The following is a 22962-nucleotide window of genomic DNA, read 5'->3' as shown; positions in this document are numbered from 1 at the left end:
GCAGGAACTATCATGAGCATGTGCAGACACGAAGGGATATATCTCAGATACTCACATTCATACAAACTTAGGCATTTTCACAAAGACCATGGTCCTATGGTGCTGGCTAGTTTCCTAAAAAGGTAGGACAGATGAAAGTGTGGTCCAGTATTATTTTTCACAACTATGTAAAAGTGGAATATTCTATATAATTAGTTCTACATAGCTAAAAACAGAAAGCAGGTTTGTCAAAAACCAACCTGAAGAGCAACACAATAAATGGGTTAGTCATAGAAATAGTCTGAAAATGCTTATAAGGGTCATGCTCAGAAACATATGCTTAACTGGTTTTCAGCTATGTCCTGCTGAAGTGAGATAACATGCAACAATCTCTGTCAATCCAGAACTGTGTTATATAATTGTCTGCCATAGGACTTTTCAGCCAGCCCACAGCTGACACAAACATCAAAAGATATTCTCCATAAAAAGTCTTCTCCCAAAATGCATTAACCTGTGAGCAAGTGAGCCTATTTATAAGCATGTAGTTCAACCACAAGATACTATAGAAGTCTGTCTTCTAGGAGTCTGTGTTACAAAGGTATTTCTTAGAATGCAAGGATCTATAAAAATATGGGCCAACCTTCCAAGGCTTTAAGATAGTGTTTTAACGGGTGATTTTCAACTTACTGCTATGTAACACAAGCCAATGAAGTCCACACTTTTCCTGAAAGAGGCTCTGTCTTTCATAGCCCTGTGGCAAGACAAGAATGTGCTGGGCCTGTCTTGCTTTGGGTCCCTCAGGCATGGTGTTAGATGTGGTCATAGAAGCATGGTCTGAAGTCTTGACCAGGTTGAATATCTGAGCTGATGCTCTTACTGGCACACAGTGAAGCTGTCTTTCAGCTGAAAGTCATTTGTGACTTTCTGTCCAAGGGATAACACATGTCTTCTCTTGAGGCCCTCATAACCCTTTTGCTGAATTTAAGAGAAAAGAACATGTGAGAAGTGGGAATGTTCAGAAACCTCCAGCTCTATCAAGGACCCTTTCTGGATTTGGACAGCATCATTTCTACCATATTCTGTTGATTTCAGAATATGCTCATCTTCAAAAGGCCAAGTTTCAATACCATATTGCAACAGCATGTGGAGTAGGGGGTTGTTGTAGCTGTCTTTAGAATCTATAATCTGTCAGAGTGCTAGTTGAAAGTAGGCAGATGGAGTGTATTGTGGCTAATTAACAAAATAAACACTCATGACACACACATACCCATACACACACACAACCTGGGCATTCTGTGAAAGTGTTTTTGTCTTGACTTTGGATATTAAGTTAATTGTCATTGCTTCATACGTATTCAGTTTCTTCAATCAAAATATGGAATCTGAGGTTCATTTGTGATAGAAATAGAAAATGAGAAAATGTTTGGCAAAATCTAGTGCCTGTTTGACAAATCTCTCAATAGGAATGAAGACAATGTACTTCAGCACACAGTTATACATAAAAAGTGTTTGCTTTGTGTCCAGCATCACACACACACACACACACACACACACACACACACACACACACACACACACAACTTCTCTAGAATATGGTAAGCGAGAAAGACAAATCTCCCTACTTCAAGAGGCTTTAGACAGAGAAAACTTTAGAATTGTATCCTAATAGGAAAAGAAGAAAATCTTATGTGGAGAAAACCTTAAAGAGTCACCAAAAAAATCTGTTAGAATTGACATTCAATAGTAATAATGCTAATCCATGAATACAAATGTCTTTCCAATTTTAGTGCCTTTCTTTATAACTTTCCTTTATAACAGAGAATTGATGTTTTCACTGTAGAGTCTTATACCTTCCTTGGTTAGGATTATTTGAAGATATTTTATTGTCTTTAATGTTACTGTAAATGGGAGTGTGTCCATGATCTTTTTCTCCATGCATTTGTGGTTGGTGTATAAAAAGGCTATATTGAGTTTTGCAAGTTGATTTTGTACTCTGCCACTTTGCTTAAATTGTTTATTTTTTATTTTTTGAAGTTTGGTGATGTATTGTTTTTATCTCTTAAGTACAATACTGTATTTTCTGCAAATGGGGATAACTTGACTTATTTTTTTATTTTAACCATTTAATTTCCTTCTCTTGCGTTATTGCTCTGGCTAGTGCTTCTCACACTCTGTTAAAAAGAAGTGGGAATACTAGAAAGTCTTGTCTTGTTCCTGATATTATTGATGGATTATTTTGGTTTTTCTCAATTTAGGATAATTTTGGATATAAGTTTGTCATAATAAACCCTTTATTATGTTGATATCTATTCTCTCCAGTTCTACACTCTCTACATTTATCATGAAAGCATGTTGGATTTTCAAAAGCTTTTTATGCATATATTGAGATGATAATGTGATTTTTGTCTTTATGTCTGTGTATATAATATTTGTATTGACTTATATACGTCAAATTACCCCTGCCTTTCATGAATAAAGCCAACTTGATCATGGTAGATGATTTTCCTGATATGTACCTGTATTCAACATGGTAGTATTTTATTGAGGATTTTTGTAACTATGTTTATCAGGAATACAGATCTGTATTTTTATTTTTTGATTATGACTTTACCTAGTTTGGAGTACTAGAGTAATACTGACTTCAAGGTATGAGTTTGTGGGTGCTCCTTTTTTCCCTTTTTTTTGGGGGGGGGATAGGTTGTAGTAGCAAATTTTTAGAACTTAATGCCAATGTGCAACCATAGTACTGTTTCTATACATTGATGGGAATACCCCAAAAGAAACTTCAGATTATGAATTTGCAATAGAAAAAAACTACCACAGAATAGATAACATTAAACTTAAAATAGAAAGCTAAAGACTTTCATACCAAAAAATAAATACAATCTTCATGAAAGAGTAGTAGAAGATATAAATAAATGGAAAGATATTTATAGCTTGGGGTATTAATTTTGTTTAAATATCTATCCTATCTGAAACTATAGGTAGATTCAGTGAAATCAACCAAGGATTCTATGTCATAATTTTACAGAAAAAGAACAAAAATTCCATAAATTTGCATTGAACCACAAAATAAAAGTGTCAAAACAATTCCAAGAAAAAGAACAGTTCATATGTTTCATTTCATACTGTCTGATTCCCAACTACGTGACAAAGCTGTAGTAATCAAAATGCCATGGCACTGATGTTTAAAATGGAAATACTGAGCAATGGATAGAATGCTGAAAGAAGGCCAAGTATTCAAAACCAATTGTCATTTGACACAGAGCCAGGAATACCCAAGGAAAAGGGCAGGCTGTGTAGCCAATGGAGCTTAGAAAATTAGCATCCATATGAAGGAAGCTGTCTTGATCTTACAGAATGCACAAAAGTCATCTCAAAATGAGTTAAATACTTAAGTTGTAAAAGCTGAAAATACTAGAAAAAATATAGGGAATAAAGTTTAAAATAGTTCCTTGGACAAACAAAAGTCCTTTTGCTATGCCTCTAAAATTCAGATCAAGAGGATAAATTGAGTAATTAGATTATATCAACAAAAAATTTCTGAACAACAATGTAAATTATGGAGATGAGATGCAAAAAATGACCTATAGAGTTCAAAGAAGATTTGCAATCCATATGTCTGAAAAGGCATTGATACCCAAAATGTAATAGCCCCTCTGTCAAGGAGGACATGGAAATGATCCCCAAGTTAGAAATAGATGTTCAGCCTTACCCACTCTGAGAAATTCCCATAAGATCCATAGTAAGATATCACCTCAGAGCTGTAGAATGGCTTTATAAAATGCTAAATGGTATCAAGAACTGGCAAGGATGCATAGGAATGGGAACCCTTGGTGAAGGCTGGTATGAATGTAATTTAGTATAGCCATTATGGCAAGCATCAGCACAGTTCCTCAGAAAGCTGAAATTTGAATGACCCTGTGATGGAGCAATTCTCCTCCTGGGAAAATATCCAAAGGGGATGAAATAAAGAGGTTGGAGGAATATGTGCAATAAACTCCCATGTTTAATGCATGCTTTACATGGCAGGCTAAATACAGAACTGCCTTAGTTTCTACCAACAGATGAATGGAAAAGGTATAGTTAGAATGTGAACACAATGGGGTACTAGTAAACACTGTAAAGAATGAAATTCTGTCTTTTGTAACAACATAGATAAGCCCATAAGACATTAAATTAAATTAAATAAGTCTGGCAGAGAAAAACAAATGATGTCCTCTGACATCACTTGTGAAGAGAGCTCAGAGAAGTAGAGAGGGGAGCAATCACAGGCAGAGGCAGGAGTAGAGGAGGAAGGAATAGAATCTACTGCCAAGGCTGGCCCATCACTGCTCTTTCCAAAAGAGTAAGTTCTGAGATCTACAGTGGGTGGGTGCTTAGATTCTCTGTTAAGGTACTGCACATGTCAAGATCACCAGAACAAGTCCTGACAGGATGCCTTGTGCAAACATGAGTGCTGTGATGAGTACACAACTGCCTCGGTTCATCTTTCTACCTCACAAAGAGACATCAAAACATCTCCTTTCAGTGTGTAAATATAATGATTGTGTTGTTTTCAGTAAATAAGGCATCAATAAAGATATTTGTGTAAAAAAAAAAATAAGGAATGGTTTGAAGTGGAAATTCCAGTTTGCAGTCATAGATGAAGACTTGGTTTCCCTACTGTTTCCATGGAGATGCTAGTTTATGCTGGATATGCTTTGTTACTATTTGTCTTATGGACAATTTCCTGAACACAGTTATAGTACAAATATGGGGAAACCTAGACTGGCAGACAGAGATGCTGCTGCCTTTAAGCAAGCCCTCCAAGAGGATATCCCCAGAAGAGCTGATGAACACTGAAAGCTTCATAAGCTTTGCTTCTCAAGCATAAAATCCGTTTTAGTTAAGAAGAAAAATGGCATGCTGCATGGTTTCCTATGGATATTCAGTTAGGTGGGAATAGAGATCATTATGACATCCCTTGTATCAAGGAGAAACAGGAACTATTCAACTGTCTTTCTGTGAAGTGTACAAATATAGCTTCATTGTGGGGCCATCTTAGGGCTGGAAGAACTCTGGTCAAGACCAGTTAATCCTTCTCAGTTACCCACAAACACTGACATCACAGTCCCCAGGGCTCTGTGGATCTTTGGAAGCAGCACCCAATCCCAAGGGCTACAATGACCGATGTGACCTCACTCGGGGAACTTGCAAGATTGGTGTGGATCAATCATGGAGTGCTGATTAACACACTGAGTCTGATCACATGAACACCAGTGTCTAACATGAATTTCATTAAATAGTATGAAGGGTGAGAAGTGTATTTTGCTGTCCGTCTCTTCTCAGTCTCTTAATACTCACTGAGTTAAACCTGTTGATTCTATACTGACAGTTTAAAATAGGAGTAACAAATTTTAGGATCCTGTCCTTTTGTTACTTGGCAGTTTGATACATTTTATAATGGATTTTCCCCTTACTAACGCCATGTCTCATTTTTGCCTGTGCCCTAATGAGTTAATAGGTAACAACTGAATTAAATTTCGGTACACACACCAAAGGATTTTATTCAGTGGCAAATAAAGATCCTCTTTTTTTTTAAAAAAGGGGGGTTTGGGTGTCATGGTGCTTGGTGTTTTAAACTCTGACTCATCTCTCATCTTCACAATAAAATCACTAGACAACAGTGAGTTCTGAAACCTTACATCCCAAAGATCCTTAACACTCTACTTGCCTGGAAAATGATTATATGGTCACATGCTGAGTAACACTGCAAAGGTTGGCATGGTATTCTAGGAGATGGAGGAAGGTTTAACTGCTTAGAAGCCTTCAGTCAATGTCTGTATACAGTCCTCTCTCGATTGTCAAATTTCAGGGAATTGGGAGTTCTTTGGAAGAAGCCAGGTGCTCACAGCTGGCCCCAACTCATCTTAGGTCCATCTTCTAAGACCTTGACAATCAGTTACCACATTACCATTTTCTTTCCCTATTAACTTTTTCTTGATGTTGTGTCTTATTTTTTATCCTTGCTGAGTTTTAGATTTAAAAGTCACTTTATATATTTAAGGAGAGTTATAGAATAAAAAGAGAGGGAACAAAAGCAGAACAACCAGTCAGCTCTTGCACAGAGTCATTACATTTTTTCAGTCCCTGAACACAATTGAGAATGCAGTTAAAGAGACCAAAGGATGCCTCTGTAAGATATCTGTCTGGCTAGACATTATCAAGTCAGTGAATCATGCAAATGCAATTGATTCAATTAGTTCAAACTCACTATGTCAATTTCTCTAAATGATGAGACCAATGTATCTAATTCTTTGAAAGGACAGCTTTATCATAGAAGTATGAGCTGCCCGTAGTAGAACAAGTGTGCCTTCTGCATGCACAGTAACTGCTCTGGAAGTTGAAGGAGGAGCATTCCACAGAAGATGGAAACACGTCTCTCCAGAGAGTCTTAAAGGAAGCCAGAGCTGTGAATCATAGAACTGACAGATGGCCTGGGAAGTGTTGCCAGACAGAGTGGGCACAGGATGCTTTGTAAGTGACATGGCCAGAATGCGGAGTAGTATGGGTCACAGTGGATTGCAGGATTGAGAGCATACCATCTCATGGTAAGGGAAACTGAGGAAACCGAATGATGTGAGACAGATTACTGTTTCTCTTGTTTATCTCAAGTCCTGGACTTCTGAATGTCTTGCACATTGGGAGTGAGTTTTGGGGAAACACCTATAAACTATATGCATTCTTATACCACAAACACCCCCAACACAGAGAGCTGCCAAGTAATCAATTCAAGGATTCCTCATCAAAATTTCAAATCTGAGTTTTGGTCAACTTCCTTGGTCTAAGCTATGTTAGTAGCCCTCAGAGAACTATAGTCAATACATGTGTACCCTAATCTTAAGAAGCAACATTATCTCTGCCATGGTCCCCTCAGAAAACATGCCATGCCTCAAGACCATACTTGAATAAGGCAGAGAGCCTATAGAATCATATTCTAGTTATAGTATACTGTTGCCTCCTGGGTCTTTTATCTTAGGCTCTGGAAAGAGGTCAAGCCTCACCCTTTGTCTGGTTCTACTGGAAAAGCACTCACAGAGCAACTCACAGCCTTCTTCTATCCACTGTCTAAGTTACCTCTAGGAGATATCTCCTTAATGTGCATCTATGTTACTGTCAGAGTTAAATAAAATATATTTCTTCCTTAAAGGTAAAACCATGGGCCTTACCATGACAGAGCAGGTCTCTGGTGACCAGACACTCCTCCTGTCTCCATCCCTGAATGACCTCCCTGTTTATTCCGTGTACACTGTTAAGGATCCTAACATGGGCTGTGGTTGAAACATCTTTCCATTGAACAGCTAACCACCTGTGTATAATCTAGGCAGCACCTATTCACCAGCATTTTATGTCTTAGCTACTGTGCTAAATTCAGAAAGACTTTCCTTACTCATCAGATCTAAGTACAAGGTGGATCCTCTCCTGTTCTCTCCTCACATAAAGCCTGAAATCCCCCTAACAAAGCATTTAGCTGATCTATCATCTCCTCCTCTCCTGTAACCGAGATCAACAGGAGGTCTTCAGCAGACAGGGTTCATGTGTTTATTCTTGTACCCATGGCCCCTACCAGAATCAATCACCAATATGTCTTGAATAACTAATTATATCTTCTTAGTAATTGGAAAGAAATGTCAAAGCCTTAATAGGATATTCTTTGTATCCTTCTAGAAAACATTTTAAAGTACTTTGAGTATATTTCCACTGAGTTTACTGAATCTCTGTGTTGCCTGCACATGTGAATATAAATAAACAAAAGAAAGAAAGACAGTGAGGCAGACATGAAGACGCCATGCTGTCCTCCTGGCTCATTTCCGACTGCAGTGCACAATGAAGGTTCTGTGAAAGGAGCTTATTTCCCCATGGAAGCTGTGGCACAGATTATACATAAATATGAATTCCTCAATCTTTTTTCAATACTACACAAATGATTTCTACCAAAAGCAGTTGATTCCAGACACACCATCACTCCACAAGGAAATATTTCTAAAAACCAATCCAGAAGTGATAATCACTTGGCAAAGCCAGTGGTATTTGGTTTCCTGAGCGGTTTCAGGTCATTTTTCTTCAATTCTGTGATAAAATGAACATATTAAATAAAAACAAAAACTAAAACTAAAAACAACTTAAAGTACTTTCATTTGAGGACTTAGCAGGGTGGATTTTGCAAAGATCGAACAAATTCACAAGTGTTGAACAGTGAAGTTGGAGAGTGTACCCAAGCTTTCCCCTTCACAGGCTGTTATCACTGTATAATTCATGGAATAAATTACACACAGAGGACTGCCAGCAGGAAGGTCAATGCAAAGGCCGAATCATAAACACATACTCAGATAACAAGCCCTGTGAATCACTACTCAAAAATGCAAGTGTCCACTCAAGAGAGAAATATCTGAGAAATCTTGTTAAATTGCACCTACTTACTTTTCTTCTACAACATATGTTCTTAAATGTCAAGTGAGCAAAAGAAAGTCTGGGATGCTGTTCTCTATGGCAACAGGTGATGCTTTCTCACTTCATCCCTGAATCTCACAGAAAAACAAACAAAATGGAGGAGAATGGATTTGGCAGGAGATGGGCAGAGACCCAGCAATTCTCCCCACAACCCCTGCTCCTATGTGTTCAGCAGGGGAAGCTGATGGCTGTGGATTCATGGAAACAAGGCTCTCTGTGAACACACCAACTCAAGCCATGTGGATAAGGCCATAGCTGGAGAGTAATAGAGTAATGGGCACCACTCCAAAGTTAAAGAGTCCTTGAACATTCGAAATTGAAACACACTCTGTGACAATTGAGTTTCATTCCATTTTAGCTACCAACATGAAGAATACAACTGCAGCCTCTCATATCAATGCCAGGAAATATCTGAGACAGCACGATCAGAAACATTCACCTATCATCTATGTCTCCAGTCTCATATTGACTTTAAAGGAATAGGCATCCCATCATAGCTGAGAAACACAGTCTATTAGATCATAGAGGTGATAGAAATACAGTTTCTAGTGTTTCAAAACCAGAGCAACGAGGTTACCTTTTGCAACACATTACTACATGCTGTTCTGAAGGCTTGTGCCAGTGGCACCATTTCTAGAACCAATGCTAAGAAAAGGCATCCTTAGTAAACTAGCCACTTTGACTCTTGAAACACCTACCTCAGACAAAGGGTGGTGTGCAGTGGCATTTAGCAGACCTGAGATGGGTGTACCTGGAGATTGCATCCATAAAGGTGAGACTGAGTTCTGCCTTTGAATGAGGGCTGTGTCCTGTCTTCCTTTAGGATGCAGTTCACAGCAGCTCTTCCTATTCAACAGTCCTTGCCAGAATCCACCTGTCTCAGTGACAGGTTAAGCAAGGAGGTCATTGTTCTCTCCTGGAGTAGTTGAGATGCATGGACACCTGACCCATGCTTAGCAGGAACTTCTTAAAATCAGATAGAATCATACAGAATTCCTGAAAGAAAAAATCTGAGAGCACCTAATTCTTAGGCTTGGTATTCCTGTTGTGAACTCTCCCCCAGAGTCATCTCTTGCTTTCCACCTTTAGTGATTAACAAAATGCACAGAGCTATTTTATTACTGGGTTATATGAAGGTCTCTGGCTTCCATGTGTGGTTGTATAAATACATAATGACAGATATACATCAAAAGCAAATAAAGTTGATTAGCTTGAACTGTTTAGGAGGACCCCAGGCAGTGGGACTGGGGCCTGTCCTTGGTGCATGAGCTGGCTTTTTGGAACTTAGGGCCTATGCTGGGACACTTTGCTCAACCTTGGTATAAGGAGGAGGGGACTAGACCTACCTCACCTGAATCTACCAGTCTGGGCTGACTCCCCAGGGAAGACCTTGCCTTGGAGGAGGTAAGAATGGAAGGTGTGTTGGGGGAAAGGTTGGGGGTGGGAGGAGGGAGGACAGGGGAATCAGTGGCTGATCTGTAAAATTAAACTAATTATAAAATAAAAACATTTTTTAGAAAAGCAAATAAAAGACCCTTTAGCACTTGTCTTCTCATTCTGAGAAGCTTTAAAATAGAAAAGCAACCCCTTCTGTTTTTTAACTGAATCTAAGTTTTTTCCCCTGATATTTGTCACTGTGAACCAGCTAGTAGCATTCAGAAATGCCAGAAAATCACTGGCGTTGGTATATTTTATCTAAAACTACATTTAATTTAGCTCTATGTTTTACTCTTGTGTACCTTGTGAGTACAGTGCACACTTTAGAAGAGTCTGAGGCTGGGGATGTTACTTAAGAGGTAAAGCATTTGGGTTTGGGATGCAAGCATGAAGATCTGAGTTGAAATCCCAATATACACAAAGCCAGAAGCAGCACCCTTCTCTGGAAGGATGGGAGGTGAAGATGGGAGAATCTTCGGAGTTCACAGGCCAAATAAGCTGGTATATAGAGCAGCAGACAAGAGATCCTGCCTCAAGGCAGAAGATGAGGACTGGTGTCTAAGGCTGTCCTCTGACCTTCACACTTATACTCTGGGACATATGTTCCTGCACACACACACACACACACACACACACACACACACACACACACAGAGGATGGGGGAGAATTAGTTAACAGTAGTAACAGGAGAGCTCTGGCATAAATTAAGAAACAATTAATTTTCAATAACAGATTTGTGACCTCACTAAATGGACCAACATAAGAACTCACCATGGACACATGATTGCCCCTTAGTATTTGATAAAGAGAGCAATCAAAATTGAGTTGTCTGCAGATCCATATTAACCACACTCTACATGAAGGAAAAGACTACCACTCTGATTCTCTTCTTTTCAGGGCCTTGTCACTAGGAAAAAGCACACATGGAGAAGCAGACCTCTTCTGATTGGAGCTCCTGAACTCTTGGGCTCATGAACAAGAGAGCTGAGGGATTCTGTTTCTGGTGACCAAAACACAAACAGGAATTCCTTTAATGCTTCAGAACACAGACTCCTGCCTGCTGGAAATCTTTGGGTTTCTTTGATTTTGTTTTTACTACTTGATTCATTTTTTTTTAGTAATATATATTTTGTGACATTTTTCCTTTATCAGAGCCCAGTGTGTAGAAACACCTGATATAAAATAGTTGCTTGATAAATATTTTTTTAATAAATGTTGCTAACAACAGAAGAAAGTCAGAGTTTATGAACAAAGACTTAAACTATTAATTTGTGAATAAATCTGTTTCCGTGCTAGGGTTGCAAAAAAATAAAGACATTACATGTTAATTTCCATTTATTTACTTATTTATTCATTTTATATTCTATTGAGATACAGTTCGCAATTTGCTTTATTATTCAGCTGATCCTGAACTCATGAGCTCAAGTGATCTTCCTGGTTCAGTCTCCTGAGTGGCTGGGATTGCATTGCAGCTATGCACCACTGTGTCATGATCAGTTTCAAGTTGCAAAGTACTTTTGAAAGCTCTCAAGAGGTATTCATTCCTCTTGTACAAAACTTGACAGAAAAGAACTCTCTCTGCTCAGATTTTAATATGAAGAGAGGAATTTGGTGAACTGATCATAATATTTTTACTTTGAACACTAGTAAGATGGGAAATGGGAGAAAATTAAGAGCTTTTGCATGCTTCTGAGGAGGCTCATAGAATCCCTCTCATGCTCATGGGCAAGGCTCGAGAGTTATGAAGAGTTCTAATAGAAAAACATCAAGAATGGGGAAGGACTGGGCTCCACAGCTGGGTCTCTTGAAAGGCCACAATTAATTTTACAGGGGTAGATACTCCAGGTCCCCTGATGGATGTCTACACAAACACAACCAGTGACTTCAAAGATAAACAAGCATGGCCAAGAAAGGAAAGAGTGGAGAAGGATCTCTATCTGCAGTGAGTAAAGAGAACACCAGAATGATTTTCAAAGTAATATCCTCCAGAACAAAGGGAGGGCCTGGCACGAAACTCTTTAGAACAAAGCAATTTAAGCTATGCAATCAACAGAAGACACCAAATCTGCACAAGTTGGGGACTTGGCTAAAGTTTCATGGACAATTAGTCATCAAAAAAAGACAAGGATGGATGGCCCTGGAGTCTGATTCCTCAGTTCTTGCTTAACTAGTTCTTCCCTCCCAAAGTAAACCAAAGCATCCTGGCTACCTAGTGTCCTACACAAGCATGGACTGCCCTGCCTTGAGAACACTCCCTTAGGCTTCACTCTGGTGTTAATTCTTCAGTGCTGTATTTCTACTACATAAAACTTGGGTTGACATTAATGCAGTGTGTGTAAAGCACCCATTTGAAAAATTTAGCAGTCACACATATGTCGTTTAATTGGATAAGTACTAACAGCATAAAATACGATAAATTTAGAAAGTCGTGGGATGCCATACAATATTTATTTAGCATTCAGAGTAAGTTTCTTATCTCCCTTCACCACTTATTTAAATTTACAGCATGTTTATGAAATAAGAAGATATTTATGTGTTTTTAATTTTATTAGAATTCTCTTATAAATGATTTATTCTAGCATTGTAGAAGAATCAAATACCTTTGAAATATATGTTGGGCTCTGCATCACATACTTCATTATAACTGGGTATACGTTTTATGGAACTTGTCAGATATATTTTTGATTCTATTTATTTCAGTATAAATCACTTTGTAAAATAAAACCAAACACTTTGTATTCATACTACATATTCTGGCTCCCCCAGATCACTTGCTATTTAATTAGGCAGTAGCTGATAGTATTTAGAAAACACACTGGCTAGGAAGGGTCCCCTCAGAAGGCTCATGTATTTAAGGTTTGGTCCCCAGCTGATTGTCTCACTGAGAGGTGATTGTTTGTACCTTGAGGGCTGAATCATTGATGTCTGTAGCTAAATGAGCTTCTGTTGTGAATAGCCCACTTGGAGGAAGTGGGTTGCTGGAACTATGCTTTTGAAGGATGGTTCTTGTCTGGCATCTGGTCACTTCTTGCTTGCTCATGTTGCTACCTGATACTTAGAAGGTAAAACTAATCCTCCAGGTCCTTGTGGTAATGGACTCTTCTGCCTCACTTCAGGCCCCTGCAGTGGAGACAGCTAAAGCTCTGAAACCATTGGCCAAAGTACATTTTGCCTCTTTGTTGTTTTCCTCAATTATTTCATCACAGCAACAGAAAGTGATTTGATCATTACTTGTGATACATCAAAGCAGATGCCTAGTGTTTACTTGTTTCTTTGTTTTTTAGATTGTAAATATTTTCAAATTGGGAAGAACATGCCATTAGAATGTATTCTAAAGAATACCTCTTACTGTTTTTTAAATTTTCTCTTTTATACATAAATATGTATAATCCCACAGCTTAAGCATATTTCTAGACTAAGAAAATCCTAGTTAAAGCAAATTTCCAGACTAGACTATCCAGTTTCCTGAGAATGATTGGGTGGATTTGGTGCCCTTGAAGAGCAGGGAGTACATGTTACAGATGAAGGTAACAGTGATGTTTGGCCTTTTAAAACTTGAAACACAACTGCCATGGATATAAAGTCTCTCAGGCCCAAGATTTCCATGTTTAGAACATGTTATGCTGTTGTCAAGATGTGGTGATTTGAATAAAAATAGTTCTCATAGGTCCATGAGGAGTGCCACTACTAGGAAGTATGGCCTTGTGGGAGTAGGTGTGGCTTCATTGGAGGAAGTGTATCACTAAGGGGTGGGCTTTGAGGTCTCAGAAGCTCAAGCCACACCCAGTGTGACAGTCTTTTCCTGCTGCCTAAAGATCAAGATGTAGAACTCTCAGCTTCTTCTGCAGAACCATGTCTGCCTGCATACCACCATGCTTCCCTCCATGATGATAATGGACTAAACTTCTGAAACTGTAAACCAGCCCCAATTGAATATTTTCCTTTATAAGAGTTTCCTTGATCATGGTGTCTCTTCACTACAATAGAAACCTTAATTAAGACAGAAGTTGGTACCAGGACAGAGGTACTTCTGTGATAGGCCTGACAATGCTTTTGTTTGTAGGAATGTGGACTTTGGGACTTTGGATTAGAAAAGCTGATGAATGTTTTAAGTTGGTCTTAATGGGCCATACTAACACGAGCATGGCAGACAGTACTGAGGGTGATTTGAACTATGGGGATCTGGCTCAAGAGGTTTCAGAGGAGAAGAATATTAGTATGTGGCCTAGAAACCATTGTGATATTTTGTTGAAGAATGTGGCTGCTTTTTGCCCTTGTCTGAAAAGTCTGCCTGAGGCTAAACTGAAGAGTTTTGAATTAATTGCATTGGCAGAGGAAATCAAAACAGTCTAGTATGAACTCTGTCCTATGGTTTTACAAAATGTACACTTCAAGAAGTAAAGGGGCACCAGGCAATGGAATGGAGCTAAATCATGTGTTCAAGGAGATAAACAGATTAAAGAAAAGCCTGATATTAAATGGAATAAAGGGAGTGTGACTTCAGGGCAAGACCCTAGCTAGCCATGCTTCCAACTTGTGAAAGGGAATTTAAGAAAACCTTAGAGGCTGGTACACACCTTTAATCCCAGTATGTAGGAGGTAGAGGCAGGTGATCTCTCAATTTGAGGCCAGCCTGATCTACAGAGCAAGTTCCAGGACATTCGAACTTAGTCAATGAAGGAAACCATTGAAAACAGAAGCCTGATAAATATGTAATTGAAAGAAAGGCCATGTTCCTATCCAAGAAAGTAACAGAACTTGGAAGCTACAGTCATGTGGTTCTGGCTTTAGAGTCAGGGATAGAAGAAAGGCATTATTGAATCTCCCTTGACATCTACAGAAAGCTTCTGAAGCCAGGTGTGTGTCAGGGGTTGTCCCTTCAGGTAGGCCTAGAGAGGTCATTGTTTGAAGCTAGTAAGGTAAACCTTGTATATCCTTGGAGACCCCAAAATTTAGGAGATGCCAGACCATGGAATACCTGCCAAAGAGAGCTGATAACAGGGAGTGGAACCAACCCAAGAGAAAGAAGTGTGTTTGTGGTGGTTTGAAAGAAAATGGTCCCCAAAGGGAGTGGCTCTAATGGGAGGTGTGGCCTTGTTGGAGGAAGTGTGTCACTGCCTGAGGTGGGTTCTGAGTTCTGCTGTGCTCAAGCTAATCCCAGTGTCACAGCCACTTCCTAGTTCCTGGATAGCAACATGTAGCAGCTCTTTCCCCAGCACCATGTCCTGCCTTCATACTGCTGTGCTCTCCACCATGATGATTGTAGTTGTACTTTCTTGTTGGAACTACCAGCTCACAAATAATATGAGGACTTATTTATTAAGAAACTTTGGCCATTAGCTTAGGTTTGTCCCACTAGCTCTTATACTTAAATTAACCTGCTTTTATTAATCTATATTCTGCCATGTGGCTCAGTTACCTCTATTCTGTACTGTGTCCAACCTCTTTAGTGTCTCCCTGGCATCTCTTGCATGACTCTATTCATCCTCAGTGCCTCTCTCTACCTGGAAGTCCCAACTAATCTCTCCTGCCTAGCTATTGGCCTCTCAGTTCTTTATTAAACTAACCACGGTGACACATCTTCACACAGTGTAAACAAATTATCCACAATAGATGATAATGGACTAAACCTCTGAAACTGTAAGCTGCCACCCCAATTAAATGTTTTCTTTATAGGAGTTGCTGTGGTCATGATGTCTCTTCACAGCATTATGAACCCTAACTAAGGCAGTGTTGCGGTCAACAAAGCTGAAAGGAGTTGCACATCTGAAGAGCCCCTTGACATCTGACATGGAGATGCAGAATTTGGAGTTTGCCCAGTTGGTTTTCACTCTTGATTTGGTTCAGTATTTCCTCACTATGCTCCCTTTTGGAATGGTAATTTATATCCTGTACCATTATATGTTGGAAGTATGTGACATGCTTTTTTATTTTGATTTTACAGTAAATCATATTTAATAGAGTATAAGAGTCTCAAAAGAGACTTTGAACTTTTAAACTGTGCTGATATGATAGCCTATGGGTACTTTTGAAGGTGGAATAAGTGCATTTTGCATTATGATGTGGCTATAAGCCTATAGGGGCCAGGGAATGAAATGTGATATAAAAATGGCCTCCATAGATCCATAAGCCAGCCCCAATTAAATGTTTTCCTTTATAATAGTTGTCATGGTAATTGTGCCTCTTCACAACAATAAAATCCTATCTCAGACACAAGACTTCCCACAAATGACCACCTAGGTTTCTAAAAACCAGATAGTTTTTGAGAGCTAGGATCACAATTTCCCCATTCACATAAGACATTTCTAACAATTACTGCCAATAAAAGTTTCATGGTCCTCTGATGGAGGTTATCTCTCTGTAGCTCCAGAAGCTGCAACAATGGATGTCTATTCGTATAAGACTCAAGGAATTGAAAACTTTGAGTACTTAGGCTTTGTAAGTCCTTAAGAATTCTTCATGGAATGTTAAGAATATGTATTTTATTTTATTAATTATTAAAAATGGAGGAAGGTGAGAACCAGTCCATCTTGGTGAATCAATGAGTTTATTGAGGTTACTTACAGAAACATGGGTGATGGATTACTTACGGGATCATGAGTGAGTGACTCTTTGGCAGTTACATTATTGAAAAACCTAACAGCATGAATGATGCCTCATCAAAACTCCACCCCTGTCTAACTTGCCATTAAATTTACTGGAGAGTCCCTGTCCCATGGCATTTTTATAGTTGATGCAACCTCAGGCTTCCTGCCATCATCAGGGGGCATTTTAATTAGGAGGAAATAACTACACAACCAGAAGATGTGTAGTCATTGTTTTTAAACTTCCCAAAACACTACTAGTTGGTACAAGAGGAAGGTAAAGTTAGAAATGCACTCCTTCAGTCATATTTGTGATTTGATAAATCTTATCTTACCTTAACATGTCAATGACACTAAGGTGTTCTTCCTGAGTGCCATGGAATCTGGTCAACAGACTCAGGTGAGTTTCTTGTGACATTCTCAGAGCTCTTAACAGCAAAGGCCAACACTGCGCTCTTTTCTCACACATTCTGTGAAGAAAACATATCTGTGAAGATAGCATATGAGTGAAAAATAATTTTATTATGAATCATTGAGAGAAAGAGGTTCCCAAGAGCAGAGTAAAGATCACAGATAAGTAAGGTCATAGAGCCCCTGCCTAACCGGAGGCTCCCAATAGTGGGTTGCTGCTAATGGGTTTTTGCTTGAGGGTTTGAAAAGGATTTTGCTTATTCAGGCTCCATGGAACTGTAGAGGATCTGCAGTGAGCTGCCAGTCATCCGACTGTTAGTCATCTGCCTCTGTTGTTCTTGGGACCAGGATGTCTTCAATTGCAATGGTCATGTGACTGTCAGCAAGCAGGAGCCTTCAGTTTTGAGCATTCTAGGCTGCCTTAGTGTGTTCTAAACTACTTTGCTGTGGAGATGCACAGAGGTTTCCTAGTGAGATCTGAGCTTGCTTTACCCAGCAGGGCTGCACATGGGAATGATTTGACCACAGGTGTGGTTACCAGGGTCTGCAGTTGGCTGTGTGGTGTGCTTTGATATAGCAAGGGGGAGGTCTTTTACCCTGCCCCTTGGTATTGTTATAAAAAGCCCTTTTAAAGAGACAGAAGGGGCTAGTGGATTTTGATCCAGGTCCTCCCGAAGCTATCCTGTGTTTCTGTCTTTCTCCTCTCTGCTATCTTTCTATCTACAAGTTTTCTATTCCTCTTTTCTCATCATAGGAACCCTTTAAACAGTGAGAGCAAGCCTCCCACACTTTGTATTTCTGTTGCAGTGGTAAAACACTGAGCAAGAGCAACTAAGTGCAGGAAAGGGCTTGTTGAATCTTGCACTTCCAGGTCACAGTCTAAGTCATGGGACAGGCACTCAAATGGGAGTGAAGCAGAAAACTATGAAGGAATGCTGCTTACTGGTTTTCTCCCTACAGCTTGCTCAGCCTGCTTTCTTGACTCAGCCTTGGTCCACCTGCCTAGGGATAGTGTCACCCACATTGAGTTGGACCCTCCCTTATTAATCATCAAACAAATCAACTGAGATGAGGCAATCACTTGAAAACATGACCAGCTGGCCACTCCTAAGACAATGTTTCAGTTGAGGTTCTCTATTCCCAAGGGGTTCTATTTTGTGGCAGGCAGATAACAAAACTAACCTCGGCAAGGTTTAATGCCTGGTCCCAGGCACAATCAGACAAATGGAGAAAGGGTAATAGAATATAAGCATGGAGACCATGGGAAGTGACAGAGCATTTAGTCCCAAAGGAAAGAGGAATATTGGGTCAGTGGATTCCCAGTGCTCCCAATGCCCCTGCTCTTAGCTTTCTTAAGGCAATTTACCTCCCTGTCATAGGTTCTATTCAGCTTAAGTTGGCTTTAAAGCTAATTGGGTGCTTCTGGAACTTGAGATCATTTTGTTTTGAAGTCCTAAAGTTTTGTTAAATATCAGTTACAAAGAAACTCTGTACATCCAAAGAAATGGTGAAAATAGAATCAATGGCTTTGCCCATGCAAAAATAACATCAAAATAAACACAATCGTCATTTCATACCTATAAGAAAAAAGCAAGCTCCTTGGGCCTTGGAAAATAAGCTACGTGTGATGTGTGTGGTGGTCTCAGGAGCATCCTTGGAAGGAACACAGTGAGCTTCGCAGTGTTGTATTTATTAAAGTTCTCAATAGGACCCAGTCACATAATAGCAATGGAGCTAGTAATAAAGACAACTGGCCATGAGGGGTTCAGGCCTTTGGTCTTGGTGGAGCTGGTAATGATGGTGTCAAATACAAGATGCTTAATTCTTAAGTCAGTGCTTTCCTCCATCCTTCCTCCTCTGCTTCCTCTCTCTCTCTCTCTCTCTCTCTCTCTCTCTCTCTCTCTCTCTCTCTCCCTTTGTCTGTGTCTGTCTTTCTGTTTATGTCTTTGTCTGCCTGTCTGTTTCTCTCTCTCTCTCTCTCTCTCTCTCTCTCTCTCTCTCTCTCTCTCTCTCTCTCTCTCTCTCTCATTCTCTCCAGTTTTTGAAGTCTCCAATTCCCACTTACTGGATTTCAATGTATGGGCTGATTACTGCTTAAAGCTTTATTTAAATTCCCAGTTTGCTGCAACTGATAGATTTATAAAGAGGTGGTTTGACCTAGGTTGTACATTTAATTCATGATGTCCACACTTGTTCACAAGAGACAAGCTACAGATGATCACCAGGATATCTCTGTGATATGATGAGATGTGAAGCACACAGGGTGGTTGAAGGAAACCAAAAATAGGGGCTTGTGTTACTGTCACCATTCTGTCCCTCTCTTCCCTTCCTTCCCTTCCTCCCATCTTTCCTTTCTTTTTCCCCCATTTATTTTCTATGGGTGAAGTAACTGTGTGTGTGTGTGTGTGTGTGTGTGTGTGTGTGTGTGTGTGTGTGTAAAAAGACTGTCAGAGACTGGCTATTACATGAGGTTCACTTGACAATGGCGTCCTATGAATGGTGAATACCATTACATTCATAGACAGAGACACACATGTACACATACATATGCATACCCATGCATACACAAAGAGATACACACAGACACACAAACACATTGAAGAGACACATGCATGTACATGTGCATACATATCCATGCATACACAGAGATACACACAGACATACAGCCACACAGAGGCACATGCATATACATATACATACACACAAATGAAAACCCCACTAGAGCCTTTCCCATATTATTGGAAGGCCCTGGTACAGATGCTCTCCTGTAGGATGCAAAACTCATTAACAAACCATGATGATCTATTATCTAGAAATCTGGGGATTCATGGCTCACTGAGACATTGTGTTGTTTCCCATGAGTTTTTTTGTTTGTTTGTTTCATTTTTGTTTTTGTTTTGTTTTGTTTTTTGCTATTTTGCTCGTCCCCCTCGCTGCAAAGGGTGGAGACTTTCGTTCTACAGGTTCCAATCTAAGGGAGCAAGTACTAGAAAAATCAGTTTTTGGCTTAATTGTGTAACTTAAGTCATCTTAATAACCTTTGAAGAAGTAGTAGTATCATGGTTCACCCTCCACACTAAATCAGCTGGTAAAACTGACCACCATCTCAAGACAACCATGACTGGCATCACAAAGAACTTGTGCTTCTTTTCAGCAGCCTTTTCTGACCTCCTCCTCCATGAACCCAGACAACAATAATCATTATCATGGAGGTCAAAGTGATACCCATGGTGTGGAAAATATTAGTATTTCCCCTAGAGAAAGGTCATCTAGAGTCATCCTCTGGTTTTATAGGAAAGAATATAGGAGCCTAGATAGGCAAGACTGACCTGCTTACACACATTGAACTAACCAATGATAGAACAGAGAATAGAATGCAGGGTGTGCCCCTGGAGATTGGAGTACACTCCCTCCCCCATGGTTATATTTTCTGTGTTCTAAGTTACTCGCTGTTAACATTGGTCTTAAAATATTAATTTTTCTTTGCTTTTTATCTAGATCAAATCCATATCCATAACAGTAATACACTATGTTGTTATTATCATTCTACTTCACTATTACTGATGGGTGTTCTTGCCTTAGGTGCCTAGCCTATTAATAATCCTAAGTATGTATATAGAAGAAGAATAGTGAATAGCCTAAGGTTCTCTCCTGTCTGTAGTTTGGGGTGTTAATTTGGGGTTATGAGAAAATCTCTGTAGTTAAGGGGGACGATGCCAGTGCTCAGTTGTCTGAAAGCACGGGTGGCATTGTTCTTTAAATTTTCAGTCAACACTCCCCACCCTGCTCCAAAGTCCTGGAACTTGAAAAGCAATTGACCCTTCTTGAAAGCTGTGACAACCTCAAGAGTCCCTGTTTTGCATTTGTCATCATTTCTACATGTGCTCGTTGTATTTCTGGAGACTCTGATATTACACACTTATTTATCCTCACTTCTGTTGATGTGGCCCGAGTCGAGTCTCTCTGCTTTTGCGTAAGTCAGCATTTTCTCCATTGTGTTCCCTGAGAAGGTCCTAGAAGGTCTTGCTTTGTATCTCAAGCTGAGCTTGGAGTTGGAGAGCTCCTCTTGATGGTGATTTTTACATGGATTCCTGGGGTGAGTGAGTTCTTGCTCATGCGTCTCCCACACCCTTCCTCACTATAGAGCTGGCATGCAGACACTTCCATCTGGGACCTCTCACCACTTGTTCCCAGACCCATTTTCAGTTTTCTGCTCATGTTTCCTGTGTCTGCCTCTGCCCCCAGTGAGCTCCTAACACCAGTGAACGCTGAGCATCTACCCTCCACCCGCACTATGAGGTGTAAATGAGCACATGGGTGCAAAAGATGGAATCTGCTCCCTGATGAAACTTTTAAGCTAAGGATAGACAGCAATGCTAAACAGACACTGAACAAAGTTTGTGGGTTTTGTAGACAGAAGAGCAACTCTGAGGAAGTGAGCTATGAAGCCCAAATGAGTTAGAGAAATTGCAAATAGGATTCCTTTACCAGTGCTAGTCCAGCCTCCTAGGTGGAGACCATGGGCAACCATAAAACCCTGTTTATGACTCATCACTGCTTCTCTTCCTTTCCCTCCTCATAGCTGGTCTGCACCCCGACACCTTGCAGGACCCAGCATGTAACACTGACAAACAAGGAGAAGGTTCTCCCTAACTTTAGCCCTAACCCTAGCTACCATCTTTATGGCTTTATGCTCCTAGTAGGTATTATTTTAGAATAGCAGATGGATTTTGCTATTTTGTTTAGCAGTTAAAATATAGTCTTATTATAAGATAACTCAAATAGGGATGTTTAAAGTCAACTGTTGTCACCTAATAAATAGTGGAGAAATAGTTGCCAAAATTGAGAATAATTAAAAGAGCCAGAAGCAAAATATATGATGTATATGCCTTGGTATAGATATATTTAAACTTACACATTTCATGCAATTGTGTATAAGTATAAACTTTAGTATATTATATACATATATACACACACACATTGTAGCTTTCACTTATGCATATTTCTGTCTCCCCATCTGTCTCTGCAACTATGTTTACCTGTCTTTATATCTAGATACAAATGATGCATCTCAACCTCCAAGCCATGACTCTGGGGTTCTGCCATGAGGCAGGGTGGCCCTTACTTCATGACAACTTCTCTGTTGAACCCAGAAATACTTATCGAGGGCAATAGCTTTGAAATCTCATTTGCCACCCCCCCTCCCACTCCCACCCATCCTGTCTTTGTGACTAATTGTAATGTCACTCATGAGTCAAACCTTCCGGGAGCTGCTTGGTGAGCTTCCCAGATGCACAATTCCATTTTCTTACTACTCAGCACACTTCCAAGAGAGTTGTTGTTTTGGAACTAGAAAGTTCCTCAAAGGCTTGGCCCTTAGCTCCGTACTACTGAGACTTGGTATATCCTTTCAGAGATAGGCTTAGTAGACGTCAATTTTATTGAAAACATGCTTTAGAAACAAGGCAATGAGTTTCCCTCTCTTCCTCTTTTTTTCCCACTGACTACTTCCAGACACCAAGAGGTGATCAGCTTTCAGCCGGGCGGTGGTGGCGCACACCTGTAATCCCAGCACTTGGGAGGCAGAGGCAGGCGGATCTCTATGAGTTCGAGGCCAGCCTGGGCTACAGAGTGAGTTCCAGGAAAGACGCAAAGCTACACAGAGAAACCTTGTCTGGAAAAAAAAAAAAGAAAAGAAAGAGGTGATCAGCTTTGAATTCAATGTGCCCCACCAGGGTTTTCTGCCTAAGCACAGGTCCCAAAACATTGCATTCAGCCAACCATGGACTGAAAACTTCACAACTTTGTGCCCAAATCAACCCCTTTTCTCAGAGGTTGACTACCTCACATATTTTACTACAGAAATGCAAAACTGGCAGAAAAATCCAGAACTCAGTAAAGACTGATAATAAGAAGAAAGAGGCTCTCTTCTCTGCTTGGTGTCTTCTTTGGGGAAGAGAGACCATTTTTATATCAAAGATGGCTGTGTGGGTAGAGATTAAAAACAAATGCAATCTCCATCATCCAGTTCATGTAGAGCGCAGGCAATTTTAATGT

The sequence above is a fragment of the Peromyscus leucopus genome, chromosome 17, assembly GCF_004664715.2.
Source record: "Peromyscus leucopus breed LL Stock chromosome 17, UCI_PerLeu_2.1, whole genome shotgun sequence".
Lineage (NCBI taxonomy): Eukaryota > Metazoa > Chordata > Mammalia > Rodentia > Cricetidae > Peromyscus > Peromyscus leucopus.
Note: the sequence above shows the minus strand (reverse complement) of the source record.